Raw genomic sequence first — 16,449 nt, forward strand, 5'->3', positions numbered from 1 at the left:
ATTCAGAGTTATGTTAAGGCCCTGTTTATTTATTTGGGAAAGCTTTTCAGCAGCCATTTACTTTGAAGATAAATATTAAAGGAAACTGAGCTGAGGCAATGTCCTCTGTTATAATTAAGGCGGATTTGAGTGTGTGTTGTGGTGATGAAGAGAGTAGCTTTCAGTGCTGTGCTTAATCTTGGAAACTGTTAAAAGAGAAATATTATATACACATCCAGGAATGAAGTTCAACGCTTCAGTGGGTGCAGACACTTTGATGGGCCCCCCATCAAAGTGTATTAGCCCCAAGTTTCAGGAATTACTTTGCAATTATTTTACATTAACGTATTCACAGTCGAAAGGAGGATGTCTTTGAAACACTCAAATGAGTAGCATTTTTGTAGCAGGGTGTGGGTTCATGTCAATCTCCCAATTTTTATATTTTCTGTTAACAAAAGTCCTGCAACATCTCCCCTACGAGAAATCTGTCGCTCGATATACTACGACACCTGTCCTGGCTCATCTTTTGGGGGACTGCCCATTGGTCCGAAGGCCAGTTATCCTGACATCCTAATCATTTTGAAAGATGTTCTATTGGACCAAAAGCCCAAACTCTGATGGCCTCTTATGCTGGACAAAAAAGAGTCCATTGCTACAAAAATACACAGGCTGACCTTACTACTTTCAATATTCCATCAACGAATCGCTCACGTGTAAATCCTAACGTAATTCATGACTTGTCTTTGTATGACTCCTCATGAAAGACTTTACATTTCGGCTGATATTTAAGTTTAAAAGTTATTCTGTGAACTTATTTAAATAAACAAAAATGGGCTTTTGTTTTGGGATTATTGTGCAGTAGGACGATGGGCTTCCGGTCCAACGGGACATTTTTCCAAACTATATTGGGTTTTGGAATAACAGGCCTTCGGACCAATGGAATGGTACTACAATTATGGGGATTAAATACAAGTCATATAGCATTTTTACACACATTTCCCCCTTCACAGGAGGCAACTCAGAAATGGGACACTGACTGCTGTTTCCTGGATGATGAGTTTGGAGGAAACAGGGTGGAGTAAACAGGTAGAAAACCTGTGTGTGTGTGGGGGGGCTACAGAAAAGAGGAAGTGTGTGGTCGTGAGGAACTGTGTGTTTACATGGCGGCAGTATGGGCATGTGTACATAACAGTGTGTGTGTTTGTGCATTTTTTATCTGTATTATCTCCTGGCTCGTGGGAATCTATTTTGCGGCTCAGTCCATTTCTGAAGGATTTAGATGCCCCTTACGGAGTCCTGTTGTGCCTGATGTGTGTGTGTGTGTGTGTGTGTGTGTGTGTGTGTGTGTGTGTAATAGGATTATTTGGCTGGATAGGATAGCGTCCGTCATCTGGAAGGATCCTAACTGAGGCTGCGGCTGAAATACATAAAATTGTAAAAGAGGGTGATTCACCTGGGATTGCACATATCATATTTCACAGACAAATACACACACACACACGGCCAGAAGGAAGCAGAAACGCACATTAATTCACAGTGTACTGGAGTAGCATGAAGCACAAAATGGCTTTGTTTTTCTCTCACACACACACACACACACATTACCACACACAGATCTCTTTCTTTCCTTGCTAAATCTCTCTCTTACAGACACACACTCATATTCACATGAGTCAATATCCCATAACATGGATCCGCATTGTGTATTGAGAGCTGGTCAGATTCATAATCTTATTAACTTATTCTCTGGGGCAAACGGCTCAACAATCATTTTTAAAAGTGGTTGCTAGGCTGACAACCAGGCATCAGCTTTTGGTTGCCATTGTCATGAGTAATAAAGAAAATATATGCAGTGTTATGTCAGCTTAAAACATAAATGAATAAACAGCTTCATTACAGTAACAAAATTCCATGTAGTATTCTTTGTCAGTTGAATCGTTTTGCACATTTGTTTGTGCTGTTGAGGGATTAGTCAAACTTAATTTGCTTTGCCATTGTCTGTGAGCAAGGTAGTAAACACACCAACGCACGTGCAGCATTGACTGGTTCCGGTTCTGACTAACTGCAATCATTTTAGAACACAAATGCAACAAATATTCAAAATGCAACCATTTTGGGGTGCACGTTTGCTATCCATATTGTTTTATACGTCATATGGCAATCCTTACCGTCAAAACCCTGGTCAGAAAGTTCTTTAATTCAAGCTCTTTGAGACTACTTCATAGCAGTACTTAAGGTTAACTCTTTCGAACTTCTTTAAAGGAACAGTTCAACATTTTGAGTGCTCATGTGCTTGCTTTCTGAGACTAAGAGAAGATGGATTGATAGGTCTTATTTTTGCAGCTGGGTGTCACAGGAATATGTTAAATGACTACGACCTGTTTACAGCGCATCACGTGCTGGTGGCACATCATATGTCATAATGCCGTAATGTGTCAAGTTATTGCGAAGTAAGTTCATCACGTTTTTTCCTACAACCTAACGTTAAATTGTATCTTTGGCGCGTCAACACGTTACGTGCCACCACCACGTTAACAGTTCGTGGTCGTTACACCGATTTCTGTGAGATCATGTTACATATATGTGATGTTGTTAGCCTAGCTTAGCATGAAGCAGAAGGAAACTGCTTGGACAACGCTGTCGATAATATATAAATACACTTACCAAGCACGTCCAAAGCCGAAGAACATATTGTATTCAGTTAGTTGTATCCGTGTTTTCAGGGGGTTATAGTGGAAACGTTCCTTGACAAACAGCCAAACACAGTGACTGTACAACTTCCTGAAGTCGTGTGAGGTTGGTAGATTTAATATCAATTCGCCTGTACCGAGACCATACATGCGACTGTACCGCTGCAGCTGGAGATGCCGCATGGATGTAACCTGTGGATGCATACTCTGTTGTTTGTCAAGGAATAGTTCCGACACGCATCTCCTCCTAAACCCGCCATGTTTGACATCTCAACAGTCTGTGTACGGCATGTGAACTGCGGGACAACATGTTTTGCCATATCTACTTGTGAAGAACTGAGAATACCAGAGATCAAAAAAGCAAAGCAAAGAAGAGAAAAGAAAGGATGGACAAACTGAAATACAGAAGAGGAGCAGGAAGGACTAAAAGAGCAGGGTTGGCATGAGAGGAGAGGCAGTGTTAAGTTGGGATGTTGTACAGAAAGGTAGCCAGGTGTTGCTGTCTCTTCACTCTGTAAAACCGGACCCTCCAGCACAATCCCCGCTGTGAGAGAGTGTGTTGAGGCTACTTCTAGCTCTGCTCATTACTCTCTTAATTGAATAGAGACATCTGCCTCATCTCTCTCTCTCTCTCATTTCAAACTCAATTTTCCATCCCTCCCTTGAAACTTGGGAACGAGGGGATGAGAAAACAGAGGGAATGTGTGTATACCGGTGTGTAGATGATGGAAGGAAAAAAGGATGATGGTGCCAAGTGTCCAAGAGGGACACCGGTGAAGAGAGGGTGGAGGGGCGGGGGGGGAGAATGGAAGGTGAGTAGATGGGTGGAAGAAGAGCGGAGGAGAAGTGCCAGATCTCAGCCTCAGGCTGGGTAATAATGATGCTAATGAGTTAGATCAACACGGGTTTGGAGCGCCACGGATTAAGACATTTTCTGGCAAACTGTAAAACACTGTAAAAAAATCAAACCTTTTTTTAAGTAAGCTTGTTTCAGCAACTGAAGGACTTTAAATATGACTTTACATACGGTATATATGGTTCTCTTTTCAATCAGACTTCCAAAACATACGCAGTGACGATTATTGCATTGTCACAATGATTATATTGGTTGTGTTGTAGCTATAGACCAGGGTTATTCAATTACAAATCAACAAGGTCCATTTAAAGATAATTTCCTCACGCAAAGGTCCAGAACATCACAGTAATGACTAACTTGTGCTATGATTTAGTCCCATATATATTGAAGAAGCCTAGCAGTTGTATCACCACCTGCATGTAGTCAATAACTGACAAATCAAATAAAGAAAGTCCAATTTAATATCTCAACAATATGTATTGTTAGTTTTCAAAATAAACTAAGAATTATGAATAACATATACTCTCATAATAAATGTTCTCCCATTTCAAGTAAAATAAGAATTTAAGAATGAAATACTAACGGAAAGAAACAATGTACATGCTTCACATTAACGCTTTTAACAATAGTCACGGTCTCTGAACACATGATGGGCAGAATGAACTTACAAGAGTTCGTCGGTTCTTGGTTCTCTGGTCTCGCTGTTCACTTTTCTCTTTTTTGGACACGCCATGTGAAATATCTTCTCGTACCGTCTCTCCCCTTTGTGTCTATAGCTCACTCGAGTCGTGATGTACTTTTTGATTGGCTGAGTAGGATCACGTTAGGTGATTTACAACACATTGCGGTTGGTCAGTGTTTCCTGGACTGTTGAACGAGTGCCATAAAGGCTAGAAAAGCTGCACCGGTTAAAATAATGGTTAAAATGTAATAATTCTCAATCATCTATTGGTTATATGTCCGGGTCTGGATACAAGTGCGTCTGTGTCCGGACCCAGACCGCCTATTAGTGACCTCTGCTATACAGCATTAATTGACTTGTCAGCCCAATTTGTCTTTCTTGCACAACATACAGCCAGCAGAACCTGAAGATCACAATGGAAATAAGTTGTCTTTGTTCACTGAAATACTTTTAAACATGTGCTTACGTACGCAAGACAATCCCATGTTATTGTGTACAGATTTTTTCTATATGAGAATCTAGATATTGATACCGATAGACAGTAATCCCACTAGGGCTGTTAACAAATATTCAAAAGTATGTTGAAAAAAGTCATTTTAATGTAAAAATTATTTGATTGTGGGAAAAAAAAAAAATAGCAGGACAATCGCAGCTGTCTGCCTCACGTTCAATTAATTCACCGCACGATGGCAGTCACACATCATCAATTTTGTCAATTGAAAATAAAATTAGGTCAAGCTGAATGAGGAATAATTCAAATGTGATGTCAGAGATTCAACAGCAAGCACTCCCTTACCAGAACGAACCATTTACCAATCAGCCGTGCACTTCAGATCAGACTGGAGACCACTTAAAAAATGGGTGAGCAGTACTGACCCTCCAACCAGCTGCCACCCTATTTAGGCTTTTGTATTGAAGTGAGGAGTTAGCGCACACCCAGCTCCTGTTTTAACTTCACCCATCAGCTGTTCCTCGTCCAGTGCAAGAAAAGATAGAAAGACGGCGTCCAATGATCCTAATATTATACAGTTAGCTCCTCAGTTTTGCAATGTTTAGTTGAGGAAAGATATTTAGGGGTGGGATATACGTATTAGTCCTTCAGGTACACACAGCAAACAGAGTACATGTGAAAAATATGCTGTATATGTCTACTTGTATGCATTACTAAAAAGCATGTGTACCATAAGCCTTATTTTGTGGTGTGCGATAAAGGCCCAGTGTGTAGGATTTAGTGGCATCTAGTGGTGTGTTGCAGGTTGCAACGAAGTAAATACCCGTCTGCTCACCCCTCCCTTTCCAAGCGTAGTGGAGAACTACGATGGTCTTCAGGTAGGGATAGTTAGGTTAGATTTTATTGCTACTAATTTTATTGGTATTCTGCTTTTCTAAACGACGAAATAATTGCTTTTAAAAACAGATTAAAAAACTCAAATCAATTCAGAACAGGATTAGAATTTATATTTTAAATACTGTTTATAGAGCAGCGACAGCAATGTTTCTCCTGTCCGCTGTCCTCCTGTCTTCTGTCCTCCTGGCTGCTTTGTCTCAGCCAGCGGAGAAGTTTACAAAAAAAGAGCTTTTGGCCGATCGTTCATGCTGTGCTTGTGTAAACATCAGTGGCGGATGGTCAATAGAGGGCCATGGGGCCTGGCCCCACCTTGAGCCCCGGAAAAAAAAAATCCTGCGCTTTTATTTTGAAGGGGATTTTGTATGCAGCCGGTCTGCTCGTCATCTCCGCTTGTGTGCACGGCTGAGAACGCGCACCTATGGGTCTATGAAGCAGTTTAGCCAATTACTGATTAAAGATATAAATGAGTGACATACAATTTAGCCAATCAGCGTCCTCAAATAGATTCAGAGTGGGGCCAAATCGTTTTGGCCCCACTAGCTGCGCGTTCTCGTCAGGAGAAGTCTCTACAGGCGAGCGTGAGCGCCAGCGCGAGCACTACTCCTCCAAGACCCGGTAGAGAGGAGAAGTTTGAGGAGAAACTGCAGTGAAAGAGCTTATCCCAGATCAGCCTGACCACAATCAGACAGCAGACTAGCGGGAAAGGGAAGCAGAACATGAAGCTTCTCTACTAGCTGTACCAGACAGGTTTGGCTAGCTGGATGCAGTCATGCTAATAACTTATTTATCTTTTTAAAACACCGGGGACAGATCCAGCACGGACAGTTAGGAAGTGAGGGATGAGGAGGTAAGGAAATATGAAAACACCAGGGCACACATGAGAACTCTGTCAAGCTACATATTAAGCAAAGTGAACATCTTTTCTTCTACATAGTTTCATGACAACTTGGTCATGGAGGCATCAACATTTAATTGAGATGGTAAATTAACAGTGAAAACTCATCATAGCTTATATCTATAAGCGTGTGTTTTATAGTATACTGAATATTATTATATGATATATATAATACTGAATTCCCTGTGAGGGTGACTAAAATAAGATGTCCTGACGTGTTTATCAAAGTGTTATTTACTGCTTTTTCTTGTGTTGGAATAAATGTTGAATATTTAACTGCAAAGTAGTAATGCGTGTTTGATACCTTAATTTGTTTACATTAAATCATACTGGGGTGTTTGCTGAAATTGATTGGATGGCCCCACCTAGAAAATTTTCCACCAGCCGCCACTAGTAAACATAGCAGCGGTGGCCGACTGAATTAGGTTTCACTTTCTTTTACATGTCCGCGCTTTTTGTTCAGATGTATTGAAAAAGTATTGGCTAATTTACTCGCAAATATTTTATTGCCATACAGAAACAGGCGTAGTTGCCGTCAACTTGAGTACCCTTCACTTCACCACATTGGCCAATCTGCTTGCGCTTCGTGTACGTGTTTGTGTCTATATGTGTGTGTGTAGTTGGAGGAGATCAGCCCGACAGAAAGAGAAGAACTGATGCATGCTGCAGCGTGATAATGACATCAAAACATTAAAAAGTACTAATAAAATCACAGACAGCGTTAGGGCTTATCAATACTCTGGTAATTTAGCACCAGGGCCCGTTTAATACGCACCCCTACCTTCAGATAACAAGTGTCCGTTCTGGGCTGCTGTAGAAACATGATGGTACAAGATGGCGGACTCTGGCTCCCTACGCAGATATAAATGGATTTTTCTAAGCTAACGAAAACACTATGATTCTTAGTTTCAGGTGATTATACACGGATTAAAACGTAATTATCAATATTGTATTCCATTGCTGACAATTAATCCCCCTGAATGTTACACACTGACATACTCTGTCACATGTTTCACACATATTGTGCTCACTAACAACACCAACATTTTAACATAGCAATCTCTTTGGGTGAGGTAAATGTATTTTAACGGGTTTCTTGTCACGGGGTGTGGTGGCGGATCCAAATGCAGACACAGACCAGGGAGTGAGAGAGTGTAAGGGTTTTATTCCAGGACGACACAAAGGGGAAAATTAAATGGAGCAGCGGGGAACCGAGGACGAGGGTGGGAAACCGGGCAGACTGGTGAAGAGTGGATGTTAAACTGGGGTAAATAAACTGTTGAGTAGATGAGTTGATGGAAGGCAGCTGGGTAGACTGGACAGGTGAGGTGAATGAATCACAATCAGGAGGGAGCCGGGAGGCCACAACACACACACACACTGGGTACATCCCAAGTCTCTTAATTGTCATTTCCTCGCTTGAACCGGAAGTTGTTCTGCACCGCCATATTGACGGCCGTCCCAAAGCTCTTATTTCTGCTCTGAGGCGCGAGGAGAGAGGATCGAGGAGGGATCTCTGAGGAGCCATGAGCGAGGTCGCAGGAGAACAGCCTTCCAGGAAGTGTTTTTACGGCCGACACTCCGCCTCATTGTTCATCAGTTATGTGATTGGACGCTGCAGCTGATCGGACTGACTGACTGACTGACTGGAGTTTCATACCAAAGTGAAGACAGATCACAGATTAAACTCTAGTTTATATTTGACTAGTTTTCTGATTCATCTGGTTTAAATAAATGTTTATTGTACACTGAACAACAAAAGGACCACAAACAACTTTCATTTATTAGAAAGATTAGTCTTTTCATGATCTGATATTTCCCTCAACTTTTATTCTGGATACGATTAAAGTCAGAAAGAGCTTTTTACATAATTTATCATCATTTCATTCAGTCACGTGAGGCTGATCATTCCTTAGTGTCGGGTTTGATGTGTTATATCATTTAAATTTAACCTGAAACATTACATTACAGTTATTTAGCAGACGCTTTTATCCAAAGCGACTTACAATAAGTGTATTCAACATAGGTATTCAAGGGAACTACTAGTCACCAGAAGTCATAAGTACATCTCCTTTGTTAAACAAGCATCTAAGAGCATAAACCAGAGAAAAACGTACAGTGCAGAAACAAAGGAATACAATAAGTGCAACGAACTGAAAAAAATAAATAAACTACACCAAGCAAAACCCTAAAAATGTTATAATTTCTTCCATATCTTTCAATTTGAACTCTTACTACTCCAACTAAGCTCTGCTGGTAAGTTATGTTTCGTTACACAATAGTCGCATGCTCGCCCACTGACCAATCACAGCACACGCTGCACCTCACTGCAGCGCTGCTCCTGAAAACGGAGCTGTGTGTTAATGTACTTGTAGGCCAGCTAGCCGCTCTGGCATGTCAAAGAATACGCCCAACATGTCAAACTAAAGATCTGATTGGTTGAACATGTTGAGGCTGAAGTTTCTGGAGGAATCGCAAGGCCGCTGCCGTGTTTACTTCTTACTGCACAGGCGCATCAAAAAGCAACTTGATCCGGTCCAAATTCAAAACAGTATTTAATTAAACGATGACAACTGTAAACTGATGATGACAATTTACAAGCTAAAATACACTATCGATAGTATGTTCTCGAGAGCAGAGACCACGTGCAAACTCTACCCACAGGTCCGACCTAGTCGGGTGCTGAAAAACCGAACTGCCGTGATCTGAAGAAAACTCCCTAAAACATTGTTCTTTATAAGTGTCAAAGCTGTCCCAAAACGTTGGAAACAGAAGTCCGGGTCAATCAGTGATTGGCTGTAGTCGTGTTGTTCGCTCCTTGTATTGATCCGTCATCGCTCCGCTTTCTGGCAGGACTTCTGATAAGCCCTCATGGGTCATCTTGACCAGTTCCTCTGCGACCACTTCCTGTCTCTGGTCCTCGACCTATTCCCTTATATGGTCGTGAAGAGCCTGTCCCCTGCATTCCTCACTCACCTTGTCTCCCCTGATCTCTCTGCCTCATGGCTCAGAACCCCCTAACTATGTGACTATACTTTGGTTCAATACTTCAATGATTATGTTTAAGACTCCTACAAGTAAACTTATTGCAAACATATAATATCTTCTATAAGTAAACATCCTGTAAACCTATAATACATTCCATAAGTAAATATATTGTGACTCTTAACATAATTTACATTCTTATCATTGTGACACTTTTATTCACCACTAGGGGTGTTATTAATTCGACTAAATGATGCTTTTAATACTTAAATTCTTCACAAACACTATGACAATCAACAATATCGTCCCCATTCACTTAAACTGCACATGGAGGCACTGGTGAGTCTGCAGGCCTGGGGCCTCTCTTCTACCTAGAGACACAGAGGTGAAATCTGATTGGATAAAAGCTCTACTTAAAACAAGCTGCACTGGAAGCAGAGCAACTGAGGAAGACAGTGGCTGTGCAATGAGAAAATAAGCTAATGTATAAATTATAATACATGTAGTGTATTTAAGAAATATTAAATTATAAAATAGCTCTAACTTTCTGATTCTGTTTAGGCCAGCAGAGAAGGCTTTGCTGGCCCACCACTGCTTTCATGTCACTAGTCCCAACCCTGTGTCTGACTAATTATTTTCCCGTACAACTAAACAGGACTTTGATTTACATTTCAAAGGAAATATATTCCTGATTGGATTACGGTCGCGATATTTAAATAGTATGAAACACGTGGTTACCGTTGTAAATTGAAACAACGCAAACACACACAAAAAACCGCTACAAAGCTACTTTGTTTTGTTCAGGCAACAAACATGAACAGAAGTTTAAAGACTTCCACAGATTCATTTGAAACATATTTGTGACAGGTCAAAAGCAAATGTAATACGTTTCCCTTGAAACATTATTTACATTGCAGTTTTGATGTATATGAATGTGATTTTTAGGAATTTTTGAGCTGGCAATGCTAACATTTTCTATTGAATTAGACTGGTGCCATTGTCTATACCAGACTGTCTCAACGTAACTTGTTTGAATAAACCTACAACTGGCGTAACTCTAAAGACCAGTTTGGGTGTATCGTTGTGTAACTTCAAAGTCGTTTGAATAATCATAAAACGTCATGTCACGACGACACAAAAGCTATTTTATATTAGGCCTGTCAGCAGCTTTTTGCAGTGTTCCAGACCACACATCTACCCCAAAAGATGTTTCTGGCTATGGCAATGATGGATGTTTCTGCCTTCACCTGGGTGAAATCTTCCCCACTTATGCACACTGCATGAATTGCATTTCCACCTGGCTGACGCTGGCTGAAATCGGATTCCACTCCAGGTTTTTTTTTCCCTGACAGATTCGATCCCAATTTAATCTCTGTGGACACTATGGGCTTTCAGACCTGATACAAATAAGATAGCAGATACCATTTTAATACCTCATGTCAATGTAGTGAAAGCTGTTTGCAGATAAACAAACAAGTGTGACAGATACTGGTGGCTGTGGCACGTTGCCTTACAATAGACAGGAAACAAGTAAAACTAAGGGCTACAGCGAGGTATAGACAGAAAGTGAGAAGGAATGAGGTATTATTACTGAATGTGAAGGGAGTCAAATATTTTTTTGGAACTGTATCTTATTAGCACAACATTGCAAAGTGCTTTACATGGTTGAACCAGGATTAAAATAGGAAATAGAATGAGATAATTAAAAGCAATATAAAGATAAAATGGAATAAGACACCCAAGGCCAATATAAGATAAAGACAATAATAAAAAAACAGATAAGTTGGAAATAAAATACTTTTAATAAAGATTTGATTGCACTGAGCATTGATTTTGCAAGCCTATTTAACAAAGACAATAAAGAGAAAGCGAGGAACAAAAGGCAAGAGTAAACAACGGCCTGAGAAAATGACAAAATAGAGAGTTGAAAAAGAATTCTGGAAATATTAAACCTGAGGGAGGGAGGTGGAGAAACGGGCACAGCGAACAGGTGTTGGATGGAGAGACAGAGAGAGTAAGAGAAGGAGTCACCGGGGGAGCTGAGAGTGATGGAGAAAGATGAAGGGGAGTGAGAGAGGGCTGAGGTAACATTAAAGAGAAGGGGACAGAAACAGGGAACCCAGACGGAGAGGCATAGACAGACATACTGAGAATAAGAATGAGGGATGACAGCAGCCTTGATCCAAACAGAGCAGAGAACAGCAGAATATAACGGGAGAAATTAGGGAGATGTGGTGCATTAGTCATGTGTTTATATTATTTGTATTATGGGAAAGCTATCGCTGCTAATCATTTATAAAACCTTCTGTCAGGTGTGATGACAGCCTCAGCTCTCTGGTCCTTGTCTTCTGGAATTACATTTCCAAATATCCAATTTGCACATTACATTGGTTTACCCTCTATGCCCCCCTGGCTTTAAACAGCTACTACACCGGGTAAAGAGCTTAAGTATGACCCTGTTTGTGCAGGATATAACCAACAGAGGTCATCTTCACGTCTTACCTCAGGAACACAGGAATTAGAATGTAGTCATTTGTTTTCAGTGCTTCTCTCAGGCAGCCTTGGTGAGATTACTAGCACACAATAATAGTCATCCTAATTAACTCTGATGTCCTAAAGGTCATTTTAATCTCCTGGGGTCAACTCTTGGTGTTTCTGACTCAAAACCTGAATCATCAGGCACATAAACACATAATGTTTATAGATCAATAACTGCTATTCTACAACGTCAGTAACAATTGCAGGGTTTTCTTTCCATGTTAGCTTAGTATCTACTTCAGTAGGGGTGACCTTGAATAGCTGACTATTCGACGATCTAAGGAGCCATATGCATATTGCAGTAGCGGAAATATGTTGTAATTAAACAATGGATCATTCATTGGTGCTATATAGGGGTGCAGAACGTCTGATTCTACTTAGAGTTACTTGGGTTCTCACAGTTATTTTCAACCTATTAATAATACTGTTGAAAATGTGAAAACAACATTCTTTCAAACTATCACCTTAGTGTGCGGGAATAGATAACCATGTAGACCACTAATAGGCGGACCGCGGTCCGGATCCGGACCCAGATGCCGATGTATCCAGACCCAGGACCTAAAGACGATTTTATTTTGACTGAGCGCTTCTATTTTAACCGGTACAGCTTTTTCAGCCTTTACGGCACTCGTTCAGCGGTGCAGGAAACACAGCGACCATTGCGTGATAAATCACATCACGTGATGAAGCTCAGCCAATCAAATATGAGTATTCTGACAAGTTTCCTGACTCGAGTGAGATGTACACACACCATGACACACGGGGGAGAGACGAGGAAAGAGAACGAAGAGCAGGAGTATTGCTCAAATCAGAGAAGTCATTTCACATGACGTCCTCCAGAGAGAGAAAAGTGGTCAGAGAGACCAGAGAGACAAGAGACACCAGAGACACCAGAGAGACCAGAGAGACCAGAGACACCAGAGAGACCAGAGAGACCAGAGACACCAGAGAGACCAGAGACACCAGAGAGACCAGAGAGACCAGAGACACCAGAGACACCAGAGAGACCAGAGAGACCAGAGACACCAGAGACACCAGAGACAAGAGAAACACCAGAGAGACCAGAGAGACCAGAGACACCAGAGAGACCAGAGACACCAGAGAGACCAGAGAGACCAGAGACACCAGAGACAAGAGAAACACCAGAGAGACCAGAGACACCAGAGAGACCAGAGAGACAAGAGAAACACCAGAGAGACCAGAGAGACCAGAGAGACCAGAGAGACCAGAGCCTTTAACAAGAATGAACAGACTCTTATAGGTTAATTCTTCACACGGACAGTTTAACACCAGTAGGTCTCACATGTTCAGAGACCGTGACGATTATTAAAAGCAGTAATATGAAGCAACACTACGAGACAAAGAACAACTCTTTTGAGCAAACGTATCCGCTCACATCTGAAATGAAGACACAGAAAATAAACCTCAGAGTCCAGTATGATCAGAATCTAACACATGAATTCACTGTTCAATGATGATGTTACCAGAGAGAATAGAGCTGAAACAAGTGGGTTAATAATCACAGATAAAGTCCATGCTCACTAATTTCTCTTTTTAGAAGGTTGGAAAAATATAATATTGTGGCTTTTTATTGACATCACTTCAACCTGAATGAACTGAATTTAAAGCTGCAGAACAATTCAGTGAAATTAATTTGACTAAAATGAATTACTTTATTTTAAGATGCACATTTTTCAAAAGCTTTCTGTTTTGTCAGTTATTCTTTAATGCAGCCATTATTTTACTTGAAATGAGAAGAGCATTTATATATGTATTTCTATGTATTATTTATAATCCATCCAGTTAAATTTGAAAACTAATAATAATAATTTTTAAATATAATTGATGTGTACTTTCTTTACTTGATTTGACAGTTGTTGACTCCACAGAGACGTTGTTACTACTGCTAGGCTTCTTCTATATGGCACTAAATAGACCTTTGCCCGAGGAGATTTTCTCAATCTGGACCTTTTGGAAGTTGAATTGAATACCCCTTATGTAGACCATGTAGAAGTCACACCATAACAATTTATGGGACCATATAAGCAGCATCTTAGCAATAGCTTCAAAAAAACTAAATAACACGTAACATATTGTTTCAAAATCAATAATACATTTAATAAACAAAGAACTCACATAGTAGCATAGCACTATCAGAGTGCTAAATATATCTTGAATTTATGGCGAATAGAAAATAGCTATTTGTAGCGTATAGAAACAGCTGTTTGCAGCTTGCATCTCTCTCTCTCTCTCTCTCTCTCTCTCTCTCTCTCTCTCTCTCTCTCTCTCTCTCTCTCTCTCTCTCTCTCTCTCTCTCTCTTGTTGACTGTCCCTTCACTTCCCTGTCGTTTCCCTTCTGTCTGTACATTTCTACAATGGAGGAAATGGAATTAGGACCCAAAGTTATATTTACATTAACAAAAAGCAAGCAGGTTGAAACTGTGTCACTCAATTAATCTCCACAACACACTCAGTGCTTCGGATAGCGCCCAAACGACATACACTGCACACAACGATCATCACGGTCCACATGATAGTCACATGTGTCTGCTTGCCCTGTGTGTGTGTGTGTGTGTGTGGTATGGGCAGGGCTCCTACCTGGTCTCCTCCCAGCTTCCTGATTACAATTCATTTCACCTGCCCAGTCAAACCAGCTGCAACTCATCACTCAACAGTTTATCTACCCTGGTTCTTCATCCACTCGTCGCCAGATCGTTGTTGCAACTCACGTGGTAGCTAGTCGCTCTTGGCCGCTCTATTTTGAGAGTAATTCAGAGTTTTTTCCCCAAGTGTATATCTTTGCATTGACCCGGTCTTCCTGTTCCAGCAGTTTTGTTCATCTTCCTGGTTCCCCAGTCTGCCTGCCCTGCCCTACCTCCTCCTGCCTGGATTCTACCCTCGCCCTCCCTGGATTTCCCTGCTGCGCCCTGGTTGTCCCCCCCCCCCCTTTGATTTCCTGGTTAATAAACCTCTACACCCATACTCCCTGGTCTGTGCCTGCGTTTGGGTCCACCTCCACACCCCGTGACAAAGACGAGACCAATCAGATCCGACTTTGTAAATTCTTAGTCGGGGACATTCTTATACTACAGTAACGTGACTTCCTCACATTTTGACAAATAACAGTTATTTTGTTACAACCACAGCAACAATTACACCTCCCAGGTTTTGATGTGACACCTATTGCAAACTTTCTGGAACCCCAGTATGAACCCCATAATGAGACATTAAACTGAGAACACTAAGCTAGTGGAACAGAAGGTACAGCAGGTTGTGTGGCAGGCCTTTGGCCCTATAGCTTGTCTATTCATAGGCACAGGTGAAACTAGCTTACTACGGGCTGTGATGGACTGGTGCATTGCTGATGGCAGCGCTTACTGACAAAGTGTCTGATTGTGATCCCCTGACCTGTGGAGTTCCTCAAGGCTCTATTCTGGGTCCCGTTCTATTCTCCCTTTAGGGCACATTATTTGGCTGTCTCTTATCATCGCTATGCTGATGATGCGCCTGTACGCTGATGTACCTGTACGTGTGAAACATGGCAAACTTTCTAATCTGTCCATTGTACTAAATTCCCGCAGTTTTCTGCAGTTGAATAAAGTTCTGGTCACCAAATCAGATCTTTGAAAAGCACAAAGGTTCCTTGGCTTCTCAGTCAAAGGTAGTTTCCAGGAACACGGTGTCATTTGAATTCCCAGTTGAGCTTCCAGTGACATCTTAATCAAACAAACCAATCAATTCAGCTGTCATCATAAATCACTTTTCGATGAAATAAAATGCTCCTCAAAGTGCTCTACAAGTCATTGACAATATTTATTAAGGTAATAAAAGTATCGAAATATTCACAAGTTAAACTCAATTATAATAATCAACAGTACACAGTGTGTTAATAAAATAAAAGCAGTAAAATACAGTAAAAAAAGAATAAAATATAAATAATAAAATCGCAAAATTGATAAAACACAACATAAAAGCCAGACCAAATAGATGTTTTTTTAGTTTACGTTTAAAAATATCAATATTTTCAGCAGCTACTCTGAGATCCTCTGGAAGGCTGTTCCACATGCTTGGAGCGTCACGGCAGAAGCAGCATCGCGGAACATCTAAAGGAGAATAACCTTTCTGCTTTATAAATCAAAGGCATTTCTGAGTGGTAGTCTGGGGCAAGGCCATGTAGTGGCTTTTAAACTAATAGGATTTTTAAATCAATACAAACACTCGAAGGTAACCGGTGTACGTTAAAATAGGCATAATGTGTGCTCTTCTTTTGGTGTACTCGTCCAGCAGGATTTTAAATGAATTGTACTTGATTTATTGTGTTCTTTGGTAGACCAGGAAGGAGGGTGCTGGTTGTTCAGTCCTAAATCTCCCCTTAAAACCTTTTTATTCTCAAAGGCATTTTACTGATTATCATTGCTTCAAAACTTTAGTTTGCATTTGTGTATTTATTTGTTCAAATGCTTTTACTGTTGTTTT

The sequence above is a fragment of the Pholis gunnellus genome (genome assembly GCF_910591455.1).
Source record: "Pholis gunnellus genome assembly, chromosome: 9".
In the NCBI taxonomy this organism is placed as follows: Eukaryota; Metazoa; Chordata; class Actinopteri; order Perciformes; family Pholidae; genus Pholis; species Pholis gunnellus.